Below are 21,099 nucleotides of genomic sequence, written 5' to 3'. Positions count from 1 at the left end.
GACTACTTTGAGTAGCCTATCCAATAACCATTAATTATGACGCTTCCAGTCTTGCTGTGGGGACAGGCACTTTTTCTGGCCCTGGGTGAGTGTTTGGCACCCTTCCCTCGAACTCTCTCAGACAGTTCTTTCTCCCACCTCAGAGTTTCCCCATGTGCATGAACCTATCAGTACTCTGTTGTATTCTTGAGGGGTTCCCTCCACAGATCTCAAGAATTCTCTCTCTCTGCAGCTCTCTCCTCTCTGGCACTTTATCCTGCCAACTCAAGACACCTTGGTCTCTTACACTTTCAGCTCCGTTTAGTCAGTAGAGCTGTGTTTACCCCGGGAGTCCACTGAGCACCACCTGGATTCCCCATCACTGCACTGTGGCCTGCAGACTCTCATAGCAGTGAGCTCGGTGATCATAGGACTCACCTTTTCTATTTCCCATCCCTCAGAATCACTCCCCTTCATTGTCTGATGTCCAGTGCCTTGAAAACTGCTGCTTGATATATTTCATTTGATTGTTTCAGGAGGCAATCTGGTCTCTGTTACTTCATCTTTGTCAGAAGCAGAAGATGCAAATGAACCAGTTTTTATTTCCTTCTAACAAACACGTATGCATGTGGCTATGATTTTACATTGTACATGTATTTAATAGATATTTTCTTAAGCAAAATTGATCCTAGTTTTTTACTGGAACTGAGCAGTTGAATAATTCTTGGGGTTTGTCTGCTAGGTAAATCACACCTGCCAGGTACTGAATACATTAGAGACTTCCTGCCCTCATGTATCTTCCTGTTGCTATTTGCATTCAGAAACCTCTTTTCCCATGAAGGGAATTATTCTCTTCTCAATGAAATTCTTTGTTCTTATTAACTACCCACTTGAAATTTAGTTAAGTTCACTCTTTAAAATTCCAATTTTCGTTCTCTTGAGAATTTTATGAACTGACTTCTCCTAAAGGGACAAGAGCACATTTCTAGTTTTAAAAATCTAAGCCTAAAGTAGTACAACTTCTCAAAATATACTTACTGTGATAAAATCCTCAGGCAAGGAAATGTCTAGATATTTTACATAGATATTCAGTAAGTAAATGGTTCATATGTAAATGGTGGGATTTCCATGCAAGGTGTTCCTATGTCTCCAGGGGGTACATGGGCACAGAGATCTTGAAAGCAGAAATAGGAGCAGGACAGCCCATACGAACACAGAAATAGTCTGCTCTTTGCAGGAATGGAGAGCAAGGCAAAGCCAGTACATTTTAGGAAGTTGCAGATTTATGCCAATGATTTTTTCCCAGCTTATTTTTGGCCTTTTTATTTTAAGGATCTTTAACTTACAAAGGTGATTAAAATTTAAATAGATTATTTTATTTCTTCCATTGCTTTTGTGCCTTGATGTTCTTTTATTAGGGGTGTGTGATAAGAAAACAATATTTTATTTTCCAAAATGTCAAGAAATTTTCCCAGCACCGTTACTTTAAAAATACTCATCTCCATTAATTTGTGATGCCGTTTTTGTAAAACATATACTTCTTGGATATACTAAGATCTGTCATATTCTCATTCCTTCAATCTATTTTCCAGGTACAATTTATGTTTAGCTTTTTTAGGTTCGAAAAAGAACCCAATGTTAATATTTTCTTTGGGATTAAATAAAATATCTCATCTCTTTGGGAGAAGAACATTCTTATAATACTTTAATCTTCTCAATCTTCCTATTCAGAAATTTGTGCAACTTGGTTATGTAAATATCTAAAAATATCTTTATATTTCCTGAGATCAGTGTATATTTCCTGAGATCAGTGTATATTTCCTGTGCATTTCTTACCAGCTTTTTCCCCCTGCGTCGTTTTTGTTATTATTGATATTGCTGCTGGGAACTTTGGGTTTTAAACTGATTTTTGCTGGTTGATAGGAAAGATGTTGATGTCTGTATGTTTTCCATCAGATCACTTTAATCATTTCCTATAGTTTTCAGTAGTTGCTGTATGGTGTTTTCTTTAATCAACAGGCAACTTGAAACTCTTAATATTCTCTTGATTTAGATTCTGGGTAATGACACCAGGAAGCTCTATGAAATGCTGAGCAGGACAGCAGGGAGCATTAACAGCAAACTTCTGAAACATTGTCACTCTGTGATGCATTTTGCTACAAAATCCTGGACTTCCTCAGGGATGAGTAGAACTTTAGGTATAACGAATGTGTAACAAATGTAACACTTATATTTTCAGAGAATGAAACAGTCACTGATATGTAGCTGTTGTAATGCCAGATGCTGGGGAGGGGGGCATGTTGGAGAAAGAAACATTAGCAACCACCTTATAATGAGCCATCATCACAATTCCAGTACATCCTAGTATGGTTACACTTTTAATGTTACCTGTATTTTTCTCCTTAAGTGATTTCAGCAGAGCCCCCTTTTGTCTCAAAATGACGCACTTTATTTCAGAGCAGAGGCAGAAAGGAAGGTTCCACTAGCCGTTTTTTCTAGGCTGTTTTCTTAGTCCACAGCACGCCCTGGGAAATCCTATTGCACTGGCCTATCTCAGGGAGTGTCTGTAACGGCCAATACAAACAAACTGAACCTTCAAATAGAAACTCCGTGCTCTAGAGTCACGTTTGTCTGGGGGTTTGTGGAGGGGGGTGCCCCGAACTCAGGGCAGCTCCACAAGAATAGACCCCAATGGAACTTGTATCGTTAAAACCACTAAAAATGCTTTAAGGAGCTCTGCAGGCACATACCCTGAAGGATGTGGTGATTCAGATCCCCTGGAGGGAGCCACTTCGCATAGCGGTTGCTGAGAGCCCTGAGATCTCGCAGACAGATACCAGATACGAAAGACTTTTCTCACAATAATCCTGTCCTCCTCACATCATCTTTGCTCCTGTTGTGGCTTGAAAGGCCTCTGAAGAAAAATTCCCTGGGGGGAGAAATGAGCTGGACCTCAGAGGTCAGGTGCAGCCAGTCTCCCTAGTTGTTCCCGAGGACAACCCATTTTTGCAGCATAACTTCCAAAGTTCACAAAAAAGGGGACAGGAACGGGTTCTCTAGCTTCATAGAAAACATTCATTAACTTATTAATGGATACAGAGTGAATGTGTTAGGTGCCCAAGACTTTGAGTTACACAGGATGCAGAAGACCCGGTGTGGCCAGGAAGTAGGGAGAGATCCGCATTCAACTTCGGAGACTTTATTACTTTGCCCTGTAAGTGTCAAGCACTGAGTTAGGTGTGAAACATGTGGAATAGTTAGAAGGGTGTAGGTTACCCAGGAGTACAGGGGTCCTTGTGTATGCATATCCCATGGGGTGGTTATAACTAGTGGGATCTATCAGAACACCAGGGCTGAAATCTGTCCTCTTATCACTCCTGTGATCTGGAACACACTGAACGTCAGTTTCCTCTTCTGTAAAATGGAATAATTGTATCTATGTCATAAAGTTCTGGAGACGTTTGTTGAGAAAATGTGTGGGTAAGAGTTTTGTAAACAGAAGCTCCCTCACAAATACAAGTCTGAGTGGTAGGTTCTGGCTGAAATAGCTTAGTTCACATACACCAACATTTGCTGTCCCAGAGCTAACAGCAGAGCGAAACTCGTGGAAGTGTATAATGAGCAATTAGTATTACAAGTATTTGTGACAATCTATTTTTCCAACCACAGGGTAAGATTATGATTTAAATGTATGTTTATTTTACGAGCCTACAGAGCCTGTATGTATAACCTCTATTGTGCCAGGCTTAATAAAACTTCCCCCAAACAGCACACAACAGTTGGGCAAACCTTTGGTTTAAGGGTTTAGAGGGAAGACTGATTATTTTGGTGGCTGGTGGACCTCTGTGAAAGCGTATACAAACCATACGCATGTGTGCCAAGAGGCTCCCAAGTGGGTTATGTAAGGCAGGATGACTCAGGAGACTTGCTGGGAGAGGCGGTTTCAGTGTAGCTGGGGGGGTGCGGGGTGCGGGCAGAGCCAGGAGGGAGGCTGAGACACAGACTCTCACCAGGAGCCTTTCTACTTTTTTCCTGGGGTGGCGGAGCAAGCCGTTGGCACTCTAAGACGGGGTCAGTGTCCTGGTGATGGAGTCATTCCTTAGGCATTCGGCACACAGATTCCCCTTAAAGGTACAGGTACGTGGCCATCTGTGCTGTTGCCATCTTCAATTATTAAGCAGGAAAAAAAGTGTTTTCCAATGAAAACAAAGAATCTATAGTGTGGTTATTAGCCACAACCAGTACTCAGCCCTTCCTACTTACAAACTTGAAAACTTGAGCACATTGTATCATGGATTATCAGAGACCTGGCCTTGAGAGCTCAAAATCAAGAATTGTCTCCTTCTATGGATCCATTAGATCGGACCATTCTGTAGCCAGTACCGCAAAATACTTTTTTTTTTAAGATTTTATTTATTTATTTGACAGAGAGAGACACAGCGAGAGAGGGAACACAAGCAGGGGGAGTGGGAGAGGGAGAAGCAGGCTCCCCGCTGAACAGAGAGCCCGATGTGGGGCTTGATCCCAGGAGCCTGGGATCATGACCTGAGCCGAAGGCAGACGCTTAACGACTGAGCCACGCGGGCGCCCCTGCAAAATATTTTTGATGAATAAGTTAATATTCCACATTAGTGGGGAGGAGCATCTACTGGTTTTATACGTATAAACGCATCAAGTATCTGTTGAAGGTCCATGCCTCCTGTGTGTTCTCCTCTCACTAGGTCATGAGCTGTGCGAGAGCGGGCAAGGGTGATGCTGTTCATGTGTGTGCTCGGTCCGGAGCACTGTGCCCGGAGCAGGGTAGGTTTCAATAAAGGCATGAATGAGTGAATGAAGAGAATGTAAAAGAAACACAGGGCTCATTCCCTGTCCACTGTGAGCTGGTGGGGACTGGGCGGTGCTCGATGTGACAGCTTCACCATGTGGTCTGGGCTGCTGGGGGAGCAGGGCGGGCCTCCCTGCCACCCCACTTCCTGCAGGGTGCTTGAGGGAGGTGATCACACTTGGCAGGGAGACTGCCCTCTGATGAGGGGCAGAGCTGCAAAGCGCTCCTCTTTCTGAGGGAGGCTGAGCTGTTGACTCCACCTTGTGGTGTTTGCAGCAGAGTCTTCGAGGACTCGACGGGAAGCGAAGAGAAGACAGCTGCTGAGCCAGCAACAGAGCAAGAGGCCACCTGGGGACGTACTTCCCAGGAAGGAAGAGACCCTCAAGGAGGAGCTGGGGGGCCAAGTGGGATCTGGTTTCAAAAAGCCAGGATCCAAAGCTCCCAGGAGCTGTGGGCTCTGCTCCCCTGATCTCACCTCAGAGAACAGTGTCCCTGGGGAGATGGCCAAACAGGCTAGTAAAGCGTCCTGGGATAATGCTGTCTGATGTCCCCTGGAGAGTCCAGCTGTGGAACCGACAGTCATGAGGGTGGCTCTTGTATCCTTGTTTTCCCAGGGAGTAAGCTGAGGTTCAGAAGAAAGTGCCGAGGGAGAGACCTGCACCCGGATCCCTGCCCCGCAGCCAGCCCCCACCTCGCCATCACACTAACGCGCCTCTCACCTCCGGTTTGCATGGGGCTCTGCCATCGTCGGGCACATTGGTGTGCGATCCACAGCCTAGCTGGTCGTCCAGTGAAGACTTAAGCGGGAGTGCCCTTGTCCGTGACACAGGTGAGGAGCTGGACAGGTGAGGTCATCCAGCCAGTGAAGAGCTGAGCGGGGCTAGAGCAGGACCAGCACTCTTTGTGCGGCCCCAGAGGCTAAGTGTTCAGAATCCATCCGTTCCTGTGACTGTGTGCCCTTGCAAATCGTCCACACTCCCAACCCGCCATTTGGTTTGAAGAATGAAACAACATGTAACTGATACAACTTGGTCTGCTTAGCAGAGCTATGGGAGGGACTGTATTTCCGTCTACTTTGTGGGTCGCACATCCCATTGGAGAGACTGGAGAAGGGAAAAGGGGAGATCTGCAGGTTCATTGGAGACGTTTCTGGGGTAAGCAAAACACTTCCCACATTTCTGCGGATATGACAAGACAGGGAATTGAGATGCCGTAACACCAAATCCACAATGAGCATTCCAAAATAACGCAGATGTTTTTTGGTTTTTAAATAAATCAGGCTCTGGAAACTGTGTATTTTCTTTCTTTGGGTTGTGTTGGACTATTCATTCAGCTTGGGGGCTTGTAGGACTTCGTTGTGGGAGAAGATAGTTCCAAAGGCATGGAACTGAACTAGGTGAAACCAGAAAGGGCAGTGGAAAGAAATGTAAGTGGGGATGGGGAGCGTGAAGTTGTCTTGAAGATAACACGGAGAGATATACAAGACAAAGACATGATAGGAGCGAAGGTATAAACTTCAGGACAAATCGCACCGTTATTGAGTGGCTGGATTGTGATCTCCCACCATTCTGCCCGAACAGAAGAGGACTCTGAGTGTAGTTTCATAAACATCCTGTTAACAGAGAGGACTACCCTAACCCTCATCATTTACTTAGTCTGGATTTACCTAAAATGAAGTAAGAGTCACTGTTGCTTTCAACTGGAATTAAGAAAACTCAGGAAACAACCCTATAAAAATATTTTTTTTAAGACCAAAAGTCACCAAATCTTTTTCAACAAGAAATCCAGACCAAGTCATAATGGATGCTTGCTTGGACTAGGAACACATGGGTTGATCAGGGTCAAGGCTTTTGTGTGAGCGCGTGTGCGCCCACACTCACACGCTCACACATATTTGTACTGATTTGGGCTGGGTCCTGTCCCTCCCAAACTTGTCTGTGGAAGTGCAAACCCTCAGTACCTCAGAATGTGATTGTATTTGAACTTAAAGAAGTAATTAAGTTAGAAAGAGGCTGTTAGGGGTGCCTGGGTGGCTCAGATGGTTAAGCGTCTGCCTTCGGCTCAGGTCATGATCCCAGGGTCCTGGGATCAAGCCTTGCATTGGGCTCCCTGCTTGGTGGGGAGCCTGCTTCTACCTCTCCCTCTACTGTTCCCCCTACTTGTGCTCTCTTGCTCTCTCTGTCAAATAAATAAATAAATAAAAATAGAAAGAGGCTGTTAGGGCGGTGTTTTTATAAGGAGGAAATTTAGACACATACAGAGACCCCGGGGATGCACATGTGTGTGAGGAAGGATGCGTGAGGGGGGACAAGGAGAAGGCAGATATCTGCAGGTCCAGGAGAGCCCTTTGAATGAAACCAACCCTGCCGACACCTCGATCTTGGACTTCCGACTTCCAGAACTATGAGAAAATATGTCCATGTTCAAGCCACTCAGTCTGTGGTGTTTTATTTTGGCAGTAGACCAATATACACACATTATTGTACATTAAGTGCAAGATAATGATGGCTTTACATGGCACATTTTAAATTTTTAATGTAGTCTTTTTTAACTCTTCTTATGCTTGAATCCTTCTCTCTCTGCTCCTGCCTCTACCCAAGGTCACCTGTGTACAACTTATCACGTAGGAGTCTGCATTTCTCTGTATTGTCATGTAATCAAAGAAACACATAGCTATACACAACACACATACTTGTGTCTGTTATGTGAGGGCGGGTCATTGTTTTATACAATTAGGATCATATTTCACAGGGTTTTCAACATCTTGCTTTGGATTACTTTTTACAGCTTTTATATTTTGAAACAATTTCAAACTTACCGAAAGTTGCAAGTACAATACAAAACACCTGTTGTATTTTTTGAGCCCTGATCCGTTAGGACTAAAGGTGCGGATGTGATGCCTCATCACCTCTGATTATTTTGGTGCGAACTTCCTGCAAACAGGTTGGTGTCATTGGCAGGAAGATTACAGAAATGATGCGGACTCTTCTTGTGGACCCCGTCTGTGGTGCACAGGTGCACTTACCGTTACTGATGACATTCACTTTGCTTGATTGAGATTGTATCTGCCAGTATATATATATATTTTTTACCACACACTTTTTCCCTTTATAATTAATACTTTGTGGGGAGGCATCTTGACTCTATGTAAATATCTTGTTCCTCATCAAATGTTTAGTTTACTCATGTATATCACAGGGATTCATAGTTTCCTTTTGTATTTAATAGGTTATAATCTGTTAGCTATTGTTATATATTTTGATGTTCCTGTCTGTGTCCATTTGGCATATCCTATCATTATCTGAATACCTTCTTGTTTTCTCATGCAAGGTGTTTCAGGCCCATCTTGCACTTTCCCTGCCCCAGCGTGGAATTCACCATTTCTCTAAGGATCCTCGCTTCCTTTTGCAGAGAAGCCAAGATCTGGGGATGCCTGGGTGGCTCAGTCGGTTAAGCAACCGACTCCTGATTTCAGCTTAGGTCATGATCTCACTGTTGTAAGATTGAGCCCCCCCCCCACTGAGCTCTAGGCACTGGGCATGGAAACTGTTTAAGATTCTCTCTCTCCCTCTGCACCTCCCTGCTTGCGTGCTCTCTCTCTCTAAAACAAACAAACAAACAAAAACGAAATTAAACAAAAAATAAAAATAAATAAATAAAAGCCAAGATCGGGGTGCTAGATGGTCTTTGCTATGGGTCGATGGCTGTCCGCAGTCAGTAGAGTTAGAGATAGACATGCATACACACATATGTATCTACACATACACACTTTGGAATCCATATTTATCATGTATATTGACAACCATGAACTCACATTGATACCTCTGCTTCCAATTTAAAACTGCTGGGTTTATTCTAGTTTTTGAGTATTCCTATCTGTAAGTCCCATCTCTTACAGGGAGGAATACTCTCAATATGTCTGCTTGTATGACGGATCCCCTTGCATGTTAGCAGTCTCCCATTGTGCCTCTACATCTTCTCCTGTGTGGATGCTCTCCTCACTCACCACCTCCACATTATGCCCCTGCCCCCTCCCCAGCTGGGGCTCCAGCACCTACACGCTGGTCTGTTCCCCCAGGCAGAGTCCCTCTTATCCCACACTGGGACACCTCCATGTGAGCACTTCCTCACCCTTCTGGGGCTCTGAGACCCCAGGCCAAGCTCCCCCTGCTGCAGAACCTCTCTTTTCCACTGAGTCTCTGAAAACACGTTGCCAGGGCAGCCCTGTAAATAGACGTTCTTCTCACTCCCTCAGGCTCTGACCCTCCCATTGGCCCACCCCCTTATGTTTTCACCCTCCTCTCTCTGCTTAGGGTTGCTGGTGCATGGACACCCTCCATGCCCTGTTCAGAATCTGACTTGTCCTACAACGAAGCTCTCCTCCCTCTGACCAGCCCACCCAAGACTTAAGGGCTGAGTTGCTCTGGAAGGGACGAGAGGGACAAGGGAAGGGAGAAGCACATCTTACTACTCTCACTCGGCAAGACATCAGGCAAATCATTCCCAATCACTTCGTGGAGATGGGCAGTCCTCTTCCCAAAAGCACGTGCACTCCATGGTGTGGGTACGTCACAACTGTTCTGCGTGTGCCCCTCGATGGCGTTCTTGTTGTCTCCAGTGTTTTACCACCACGAACAAAGCTGCAACAAACATCCTTGTATATGATCTATGCATTGTTATATACTTTTATTTCTATGGGACAGATTCCCAGGAATGGGATTTCTGGATCAAAGGTAAAGATTTTAATAACATCTGGAGATCCTGTGACAGTCTCTGAGAAGCTGAGTTTTTGGTTCTGCTTGTGGGGACACTGCAGTGCTGAGAGGCGTCCGAGATCGTTAGTAGTCAGTGAGCCTTGGCAGGTGCATAAGGCCAGAGATGTTGGAACTTGTAGCCATGCCAGCCAAAGAGGGTTTGCTCTGACCCTTGTAGGTCCCTATTAGGGAGCAGGGTGTACCCCCTCATGCCTGCAGCATTCAGCAGACTGTGACCCGAAGGCTGACTGAACGCTGGGCATGGAGCCAGGCACTGGGGGGACAAACCTACAGGCTCACTGCCTACTGGGGAGGTTGACCAGCAAGCTAATCTTTGTCCCCACATGTGCCAAGGCTGTGGGGACACAGGACAGGGTTGGCTGGGATACAGATGCTGGCAGCGAGGCCGGCAAGGGCTTCCCAGAAGACTGACACATGATCCTGGCCTTGAAGGTTGGATAAGTGCCAGCTGGGCAAAGGTAGAGGCAGGCTTGTGTTCCTTGGAGGAAACAGGTGAGAGGGAGTGGGGGCCCATGGGGTAAACACAGGGCACACACCCTCCACTGAGGTGCCAGGGCCTCGACCTCCTTCTCTATCTCCCTCCACCTGGCCCCTGCTCCTCAATGACCCCCAAAAGCAGCAGCGGGCTCCCCCTAGCCTCAGGTCTTGACTCCCGCCTTTCTTCCCAAGCAAAGCCACTTCCCAAACACTTGGTTCCCCTCTCACATGTGAAGCCTTTCCTGGCTGCTGCAGGTCACACTTATCTCCTGGCCCTGGAACGGCGAGCCCAGTGCTCAGCACATGGTGTTTATCAAATCCCTGCAGCACTTATCGTTGGGAACGCTCCCGTGCTTGAGGTTTCCTGCTCCCCAACTAGACGGCAGCTCATTGAGAGGCCGGCCCTCGCTGTGCACAGATGGGGCTCAGCTGGTTGGGTGCTGAGAAGGAGCAGCCCGGTTCATCAACGTAAACATTACAGAGGCCTCATCTGCTGAGAACCCTCCACATTGTTGGAGCCTTGGCTAGGAATGTGGGCGCACAGGCAAGATCCTCCTCCAGCTTCTGTTGTTTGCAAAGTGGTCCAATGTCCACCTTTCCACCCAGAGGGCTGGGGAGGGGAAGCAGTGTGGCAGCCATGGAAAGAGAAGAGCAGTTTTCCTTCATGGTTTCTCTTCCCACCAAGGCACAAAGAGACCAGATGTTGGTGAGCTGAGGAATCCCTATGTCTTGTGAGCTTGTTAGGGTTTAGCTTAAGTATTTGGCTCAGGGAACTTTCAGGTAGATCAGGAGCATGTTGTGAATACAGCTTGTCAAGGCAGCGCAGCTCCCAACTGGTGGGTGGAAGAAGCCGGGGTCATGAGCAACCCCACTGCTGAGCTCCTCTGGGTTCCAGAGACTTCCCTGTGCTGTGCGGGCAGCCACTGTGCTTCTAACATCTCTTCGTTGTCTGACCAGCCGCTGACCACCTCCCGGCCAGTGATAGCTGAGGACATCTGAGACCTACTCCCACCGCTGAGACAGAGCCTGTCCGGCAGTTTTGAGGTCTTCCCTTTGAAAGAGTTACTAAACTCATCAGTAAAGCTGATTTCTAAAGGCCACTTTCTGTGGTCAGTATTTTATGGTTTAAACAAAAGTCTTAAATTGAAATAACGAAAATAAAGGCCAATTTGGTGGTGGAAGTCATAGCATAATAAGGAATAAGGTGTTTATGCTAAGAAGTACATGCAGCTGGGGCACTGTGGTTTGAAATAAGTGTGTTGGGCTGCTCAAAAGGATTAATGAGCTTTCTGAAATTATTAGACATCGAAGGCCTATTCTATCCATAGGGTAGACCATTTGCAGGTGCAAAGTGTGTGTGTGTGTGTGTGTGGAGGGGGCTGTGATTTCAAGGATCCAACCAAGGACCTGCCTTAGAAATGGCTAGCTCATGGGGTGCCTGGGTAGCTCAGTCGATTAAGCATCTGCCTTCAGCTCAGGTCATGATCCCAGGGTCTTGGGATTGAGCCCTGCATCCAGATCTCTGCTGAGCAGGGAGACTGCTTCTCCCTCTCCCTCTGCCTGATGCTTCCCTTGCTTGTGCTCTCTCTGTCAAATAAATAAATAAAATCTTTTAAAAAGAGAGAGAGAGAGAAATGGCTAGCTCAGAGAATTTTGATGAGTTCTGGGAAGAAGCAATTTGCAGGAAGCTGCTACGCCTGGTAGCCAATCTCTACGAGGACCCTTTATCTAGAGGTGGCACCTGATTAGATTCTGAAAACACACAGTAGAGGTTAAGTTGGTGCATTGAAACCAGCGGGAGGTTCTCCTGGAAATCGTGATGGGAGAGTGGCATGCCCAACGTCACCAACACTGGCAGGAAGAGATAGGTGGCTGGGTCTAGTCCCTACTCTTCCCTGAACCAGCTTTGCAACCTTGGGCATGTCATTTAGCCTCCAAGACTTTTTTCCAGTCCTAACTGTTCTGATTCATTAACTTTTTGGAGGGGGTTACAGTGGATGGGGTAGGGAAAGGTATTGCTGATGAGAAAAAGAGAAATGCATGTTCAGCACAGGTTTTGCTTTCTATCGTGAGCTGGTCCCATTTCTCTGCATTAATGTTATCAGGCTGTAATCACTTAGATTATGGTGAGTACAACAGGGTGGAGCAATTCAGGAAAGGTTTGTGATAATAAGCAAATCTTCACTTGAATTTAGAGAGAAGGGAGGAGCCTAGCCTGGAATGGGAGGGATGTTCCAGGAGGGGATTAGCTTATCTGGTGCCTTGGAGAAGCAGTGGCTGGAATGAGGAGTGGGTGCTGGGGTTTGAGTGACAAGAGAAAGATCGAGGGATTGAGATCATAGTAAAAGGGCTTTAATTAATGTGCTGAAATAGATAGCTCACAGACTTGCTGGCAACAGAACAATGGACTTGAATGAGAAATCCACACTCTTATCAGCTCCAGTTGGTTGTACTTATGGACCAGGAAAATACATTTAAAACCTGTAATGACTGAGAAGGGGCTGCTAGCAAGATACTCAAAAGCGAGAAACAAACCCCAGCAACAACAACAAATTTTCTTCTATTGCCCTGATTTATAAAAAGGACACCTGGATACTAGAAACTGTAGGCATCATTTCAAAATTTAGAAAAAGAATGAATGTAGCTTCAAAAAAGTTGAATGATGTTTTTCATATCTTCTCCCTATTTTGACAGAAGTCAGCAAAATTTGTCGGAGGCCAGCACCATGATTCAGCTGACCCGTTTTACAGACGAACTGAGCCTGAGAGATAGAATCCCCCACGATGTACCTTAACTTTCATGGGTTCTCCAACTTACAAAGCAAGATCTCTGAAAAGAAAGGATGTGTCTGGCTTTCATTTGCAGGGGATTGTGGGCGTGGGGGTACTTAGCAAGAGACCTAGACTCCATACTGTCTTGTTAGCTCTAAATCCTGAAGTATCCGATAAAGTTGGAACTTTTACAGTTAGAACTGTATAATTATGGAAATACACAAGCCTCACAGGCTTGGTTTGTCCTCTCATTTGGCGGATGAGTTGATAGAGCCTGGAGAGATGGACTCGTGATTGCTTCCGCTTGGCCAGACCCAGGGCTGGACACGCAGGCTCACACCAGACCTCAGAAGCCACGTGCTGTCCGCCAGCATTACATTAAAGCGATTACGATTAATAGTTGTGGGGAAGGGGAGCATATCAGATTGGAACTTTTCTATGTGAATGTTTATTGTAGGAACACATTGAATAGGGGATAATTTAAAATCATTACAGCAGCACATTAATATCTGTGGAAGAACTCTTAAGTAAATGTCCCACAATAACGATGTGCTACACTAACTCCCTTTTTAAAAAATAATGTTTAAGAATCTTATTTATTTATTTATTTGAGACACAGAGAGAGAGTGCACAAGCAGGTGGGGGGCAGCGGCAGAAGGAGAAGCAGGATCCCTGCTCAGCAGGGAACCCGAAGTGGGACTCGATCCCAGGACCCCAGGATCATGACCTGAGCTGAAGGCAGATGCTTAACCGACTGAGCCACCCAGGTGCCCCAACTTCCTAATGGAGTTGGCTGAGGACTACAGTGAGCGGCTCAAGGGAACCGGGACACTCTCCAGCTCACCTGCTGTGTGTTCCCTGGGGACAGGACAGGGGCACTGGACAGTAGGGGTGGGCAGGTTGCTCCACCAGGATGCCAGGCTGGATCTGTGCCAGCTCACAGTCAGCCAGACAACACAGTGGGGCTGTTGAGCTTTCATAAGAATGGAATGCAGAAGGATCATTCTAGGTCTCCCCCATGGACTGGAAATCATTATTCACACCACATGTTGCTAAAGGAAGCCTTGCCTTTAAATAGGAATGCTTTAAAAATAGCAATCGTACCTCGTGCGTGGAGAGTACCTCTGCTGTACCAGAGGTACCTGCCTTCTTACTTGATCCCCACGATGATCCAACAGAGTTGATGGGGGTGTAGAAGCTATCTAGGAGAGCAACTAACTCATTTCTGGGTCACGTATCTGGCAGGAGTTCAGCTAATGCTTGAATAAAGGAAGAAAAGATGGGAGGAAGTGAGGAAGGGAGGGATGGAGGCTGAGGCTGGTGTCTTGATTTTACAGAGGAGGAAACAGCTCAGGGAGAGAGTGATCTACCTGATGTGACACCACTGATTATATGGGGAGGGGGGAGGGGCTGTGGACTCCTGGTCTAGTGCTCCTCCTTCCCAGGACCCCTCCAGGGCCTCTCAGCAATTTGTTGACAGATGCATTTGGGGTGATCTTTTAAAAGTGAATTAGCCCACAGGGTTCCAGGTCTGGCACTGATGGCTGTAAAGGGGTTAAAGCTACCCCACTGTAAAGTACACAGGGGCACAGCAGCTCCCAGGAAATGTCTGAGAGAGAGCAGCAGGGTGGCTGCGTGATGTGACCAAAGGATATTGGGTTATGTCCACTCTATAATATAAGCGCACAGTGTGTCTTGCCAATCTCTGCCCCTCTCCGGACCACAGTTTTCTCAGGGATACAATCAGGGTCTTCATGACCACCATATTCTTTCTTGTATCCATCCTCTGCATCTAAAGTTCATCCTGCATGCCTTCCAGAAGTTTTCTATCTTGCTGATGGCTGAGTCTCCTTCACTCTGCCCAGCACTGACCTGTGGGGGTGGGGGAGGTCCTGGGGAGAAAAGGCTGCAGGATCCCTGGGGTGCATATCTCCATCACTCCAGAATTGTCCTGCTGCCCTTCCCTCCCCTGTGGCCTTGTTGGCATAGAAGAAGAGATTCTGCAGCCAACAATCAACATCAGTGGTCCCCACAATAAGACTGCTTAGTGTTGGGTTTGTTTTTTTTTAAAAAGATTTTATTTATTTATTTGACAGAGAGAGGCACAGCGAGAGAGGGAACACAAGCAGGGGGAGTGGGAGAGAGAGAAGCAGGCTTCCCGCCGAGCAGGGAGCCCAATGTGGGGCTCGATCCCAGGACCCTGAGATCATGACCTGAGCTGAAGGCAGACGCTTAACGACTGAGCCACCCAGGCACCCCAAGACTGCTTAGTGTTTTGTCCTTTTGAGTAGAAAAATGATTCCTTATGACCTTATTGTTTTTATTTTAAATACTATCCTTTCAGAAATCATTCCACAGTAGAGAATTTTTTCTAGGACTCAAGATATTGTGAGGAAAGAGAGGAAGGAGGGATGAATGGAAGGAGATGTCTAAAGCAAGTGGAGAAGAAACTTGCTACTGGTAACTGGGTCAGCCCTGAGCGTCTAATTGATGTAAATCAAATGTATCCACTCAATAAATCTTTCCTGGAAACTCATTGCATGCAGGGCTCTGGATGGACCCACAGGAAGCCGACATGCATGTGGCAGCCTTCACCCTTACAGAGTCATGAAGACTGTGACCAAACAATAACTTGCTTATGAACAGAGTAGAATCTATCAGGTTAGAGTATGGGCTACTCTAGACTCATCTTAATAAAGTTTCAAATCAAGCCTCATAAGAATCAGCCTGATCTACCAATAAATTAACTGCCTGTTGGCACAAAAATAGATGGTTGCTAGGTGAAGACATCAAAATTTGGAATCTTAACAATGCAGCATTCATAATTCTAGCATAAAGTCTTAAATCGATGGACATGTGATAAGCAGGAAAATGTGACCCATAATCAAGACAAGAAACGCCAATAGAAAATTAACCTGAAATAACCCAAATGTGATAACTAGAAGGAGACAAGGAATTTTTAAAAGCCATTATAAATATATTAAGGAATTAAAGGAAAAATGCTTAAAATAAAAAGACAGTTATAATGTTTCAGGAGAGTAATGGGAACTGCAAAAAGAACCAAATGGGCATTTTACAACTAAAAAGTAAAATATCCAAAATGAAAATTTAACAGCATATTACGTAAAACAAAATAAATTGTCAATGAACTTGCAAATTGATTAATGAAAATAATCAATTCTAAAAACAATTGAAAAGATACTGACTTGTGAGATGACATCAAGCAATCTAAAAGTGTGTAAGTCCTAGAAGGAGAAAAGTGGGGCAAAAAATATTATTTGAAAAACTAACAATTTAAATTTTTCCAAATTTGATAAAAACCATTACCTTATAGATCCAAATAGTTCAGTGAACCAAAGATGGATAAATACAAAGAAAGCCACACCTCAGCATGTCGTAGTCAAACTGCTGAAAATCAAAGATAAACAGAAAATCTTGGAAATGGTAAAACAAACACAAAAACCAAATAAGCCCACAATAGCTATAGGGAAGCAAAAATATGAATAATGACTGACCTCACAGCAGAAAAAATGGAGACGAGAGTACAATGGAGCAACATCTGGAAAGTACAGAATAAAAATACCTGTCAACCAAGAATGAATGAATGAATGAATGAATACCCTTCAAAAATGAAAGCAAAGACATTTTCAGATATCTGACAATTGACAGAATCTGTTACCAGCAGATCCACATTATAAGAAATAAAAGACGTTCTTCGGGCAGAGGAGAATTGACCCCAAATAGGAATTTAGAGTTACAGGGAAGAGAGAGAGAGAGAAAGAGAGAGCACTAAGAATAGTAAACATGTCGGCAAGTATAAAGGAATACATAGTTTTTATTCTCTTAATTTCTTTAAAAGACTTAATATGTATAACCCTGTGTGGGGGTTATAAAGGATGTAGCTATGACAAAAATAGAACCAAGGATGGTGACAAATGGAACCGTATTGCTACAAGGTTCTTACATGTTCTAAGAAGTAGTGGAATAGGAACTCTGAGTAGATTGTGAGGACTTTAGGATTGTATTGTAATCCCTAGGGGAACAGCTGGAAGAGTCAAAACCAATGCAGGACTGGACAGATGCCAAGCTGTGCCTCCTACATGCTCCTTCAATGAGAGACTCATTGCCCCAGGGGCTGGGAGTGCCGTTGGCAGATGTTACCTACAGAGAGCTGACTTGCCCTCCCCTTCCTTGGGCAGCGTACATGAAATGACTGATCAATTGAAAAGTATAAACGTCTGGCTATTTTGGCCCAATGAGGACAACTCTGAAGGACCAGTGTAGTTCTAGAAGTTTTTGTGAGGTCTTCTAAGGCTATTGTTGGACCAGCAGTGCAGCTCAACCTCTCCCTCTGCCCCATTTTCCTTCTTTCTCTTCTCTTCCCCAGCATTGCTGTCAAGGGCATTCCTGGAAAAGCACGGTGCATGCTAAATTTCATCTCAGAGACTTTTCCAGGGAATCCAATCTGCAACAATCGGTAGCAGGAATATACTGAGAAAGCAGGTGGGGGAAAAAAATGGAGTTTTGACGTGGGCACACTCACTTGTCTGGCTGGTAATGAGGATCCCATCATAGCCCCTGGCCAAAGACAATAGTCTAATGGTTTAAACCTTCTCTGGTGGTGAACTAGGTTGGGATAACAGGGGAAGAGATGTGCTATAATATAGCTGATGAGATATATCAGGTATTTAAGAGAAAAATACAGTCTGAGATTGCTTAACAAGCAACTGAAAGCTCCCTTGGGTAACATACCAAGATGCCCCCATCTCCTGCAGCAGCAGGGAACACAAAGCTGTAGATGAGTCCCAAACTTAATTATCAGAGTAGCCAAGCTCCAGAGGTTAAATGCAAACCAAGGCAGGATGTAAAGCCAGAGTTGGGATGTTGGAAAGAATATGACCAGGACTCATGGAGTAAGGACAAGAAGTCAATGTTCCTCCAAGTATTTTTTAAAAAATTTTTTGAGATAAAATTCACCATCATAATGATTTTAAGTGTGCAATTCAGCAGTTTTTAGTATATTCAAAATGTGCAACCATCACCACTATCTAATTCCAGAACATTGTCATCAAACCCAAAAGAAACCATGTCCCTCCCTCCCCGCCCCCCATTTCCTCTTCTCCCATGCCCTGGAAACCACTAATTTTCTTTCTGTCTCTATAAATTTGCCTATTCTGGATATTTCATACAAACGGAGTCTTATGAAATGTGGTGTTTTGCATCCAGCTTCTGTCACATAGCATAATGTTTTATAGGCTCATCCATGTTGTGGCATGCATCAGGTCACTAAAAATTACACCTACGTTTCCTTCTAAGAAGTTTATGGTTTTAGGTCTATCATTGAGGTCTCTGATTCATTTTGAGTTAATTTGGTATATGGTGTGAGGTGAGGCTCCAAATCCATTCTTTTGCAAGTAGATATCCAGTTGTTCTAGCACCATGTATTAAAAGATTCTTTTCTCCTTTGAATGGTCTTGGCACCCTTGACAAAAATCAATTAATCAGATGTATGGGCTAATTTCTGGACTTTCACTTCTATTCCATTGGTTTATGCATTTATTTGAAGCCAGTACCACACTGTTTTGAAACTGTAACTTTTTAGTATGGTTTAAAATTGGGAAGTGTGAGTCTTGCTACTTTGTTCTTTTTTTAAACTTCTTTTGGGTAATTGGGGTCACTTGCATTTTCCACGTGAATTTTAGGATCATCCTGTCCATTTCTGCAAAAAAAAAAAAATATTGGAATTTTGATAAGGATTGAGTGGAATCTGTAGATCAATTTGAAGAATATTGCCATTCGAACAATATTAAGTCTTCCAATCCACAAAAGAGATATGTTTCCATTTATTTAGTTCTCCTTTAGTATTTTGCAATAATGTTTTACAGTCCTTGATGTACAAGTGTTTTGCACTTTGTTGATTAAATTTATTTCTAAATATTTTATTATTTTTGCTGCTATTGTAAGCAGAATTTTTTAAACTTCATTTTCGGGTTGTTGACTTGTTAGTGTATAGAAATACAACCAATAGTTGCATATTGATCTTGTATCCTGCAACTTTTCTGAACTCATTTATTACCTCTTAATTTTTTTTTTTTTTTTTACATTTGCCTGTAAATGTTTTTGACAAATGCTCCTAGAGAGTGGAGGCAAGTTAGGCACCATAAAGGCAAGCGTTTTGAGCTGGTCTTCCAGGGATCCTGCAGACTGATCAAAACAAATAATAAAATTCTTTGTGAATAAGTCTGTTCTGCTCCCTCTGGACTGGTGGCAGGGATACAGGATGGGGTTTTCAAGGCTATCACTGACCTGGGGCATGGTGGTTGGGATTAGTCTAAATTAAAAAGCCAAAAAGCTTGCTTTTCTTACTGAGATTGAACTGTTTTTCTTGAATAAGTGTTCCCATGGTTACTGCAAGCTTTTGGTTAGTTTCCAGAGTTCTGAAAAGCTGATTCTGCTACTTTTTGCCAGTTTTTTTTCATTGCTTTTATGAAGGGATGGACTTTTGGATGTTTCTGCTCCACCATTTTTTGCAAACATCAATCTCCCGGCCACCCCCCTATTGTCCCCTATCTTGAATCTGGATTCCTGTGGTTTCCTCTGAATTCCTTTGAGCCTATGGAAGTGGCTTACCCCTCCCTCTTATTTGCAAACAATGCGGAGGCTGCTGCCTCATAAGACAACATGAGGCCCCTCAGCTCCACAGCCACCTCCCCTCCTAGCACCAGGTCTATAGCTAAGGTTCAATTACAGGGGACCCAGCCAGGGGTGCACTGATTCTGACAAGGGAGGAAAGGGATTACCCCAAAGAAGAGTGATCAGCCCTGTAAGCATGGGAGCTGGAAGGGGACACATAAGACTGGATTCTGAGGGTGCTGTTTTGAACAAAGAGGCCAAAACATAAGGTTGGTTAAAGGGGAGTTTATTGATTTGAGAGCAGTTTTCCAGGTCACAAGATTTAAGATTCTGGCAAGGACCTCAGAGTATAGTGTGAACTCCCTACTATGGGGGCTCCCAGAAGTCTGGAAATAGTGATGGTCCATGCCAGGTGAGGGGGGCTAGAAATGCCAGAATTACCATGGCTGGTGTTGGAGAAATGAAAAAGCTCAGAGAAGTGGGTATGCTGGGGTGGACAGACTCAGTAAGACGGGGAACCCACTAAATGCAGTTGTGCCTTGAGGATTTGTCAGGGCCACGAGGAGTGCACTGATGAGGAGCACCAGCGTCACTGAGAAACTAGTGATGGATCTCCTCTGCAAGCCAGGGCTGATCTGGGGAGAGGCTGTGACAGAATTTGGCTCTCTGATATCAGTGGGGTAAGACCCAAAACCCAAAAGCCTGTGGAGGTACTTAATCACCCAAAGCCAGATGGGTACAGTCACCACAATAAATGGCAAAGTTGGAGGGTCAGTCAGGGGACCTGACTGTCTGAGAGTTACAGAGATGGTTTGTATACTACAGCATTCTTAGGGGAAAACTAAATGTGCTGCTAACAAGTTTCACTCACTCTATGCATGAATGACTGATCAGGAGATTGAGGGCAATTACTTCAATAAAGTGCCATGATTCTTTAAGAAGTTGCTGAACCTGAGCAAATTTTTTAACCTGAAACTCATCTATTAAAAAGTGATTGGGTCTCCAGGAGGAAGGATTCTGCAACCTCACAGCAAGTGTACACGATGATGATTACCCCAGTCTTTCCCCAAAGGGGCATATGGCCATTTACTCAAGTAACTGTGCACTGGAGAAGGAGAATATCCAACATTTCAAGGATTGTTGAACATTGGGTCAAAGCTGACAGAGATATACAATAACTCAAAGCATTATCATGGCCTCCATGCTAGAGAGTGGGCATATTGGGGGTGGGTAATAAATTGAGTCATGGCTAAGATTAGGTTCACAGAGTCCAATGACCATTTCCCTGGTCCCCAAATATATAATTGGGATGGACATCCTTGATGGTTGGTATGACCTCCACATTAGGTCCTTGAGCTATTGGGATAAGAGCCCAAGTGAAAGCCTTGAGAAAGTGGTCTTCCCCCACCTCTTGTCTCCATGAAGATAGTAAATAAAAAACAATAGTTCATCCTCAGAGGGGAGGTGAGGGTAATTAGTGTCCCCCTTAAAGATCTGAGGGGTGTAATGATGGTGTTTTCCAACACATCTTTATTTAATTCACCCCTTTGGGCCCTGAAAAAACCTGGGTGAGCCCTGGGAAATGACAGTAGAATACCAAAAACTTAACTGAGGAGTAGTCTGACGTACAGCTCATGCC

This window comes from Phoca vitulina, unplaced genomic scaffold (genome assembly GCF_004348235.1).
Source record: "Phoca vitulina isolate PV1807 unplaced genomic scaffold, GSC_HSeal_1.0 scaffold9, whole genome shotgun sequence".
NCBI classification, from domain to species: domain Eukaryota; kingdom Metazoa; phylum Chordata; class Mammalia; order Carnivora; family Phocidae; genus Phoca; species Phoca vitulina.
This window is presented reverse-complemented; position numbering follows the sequence as displayed.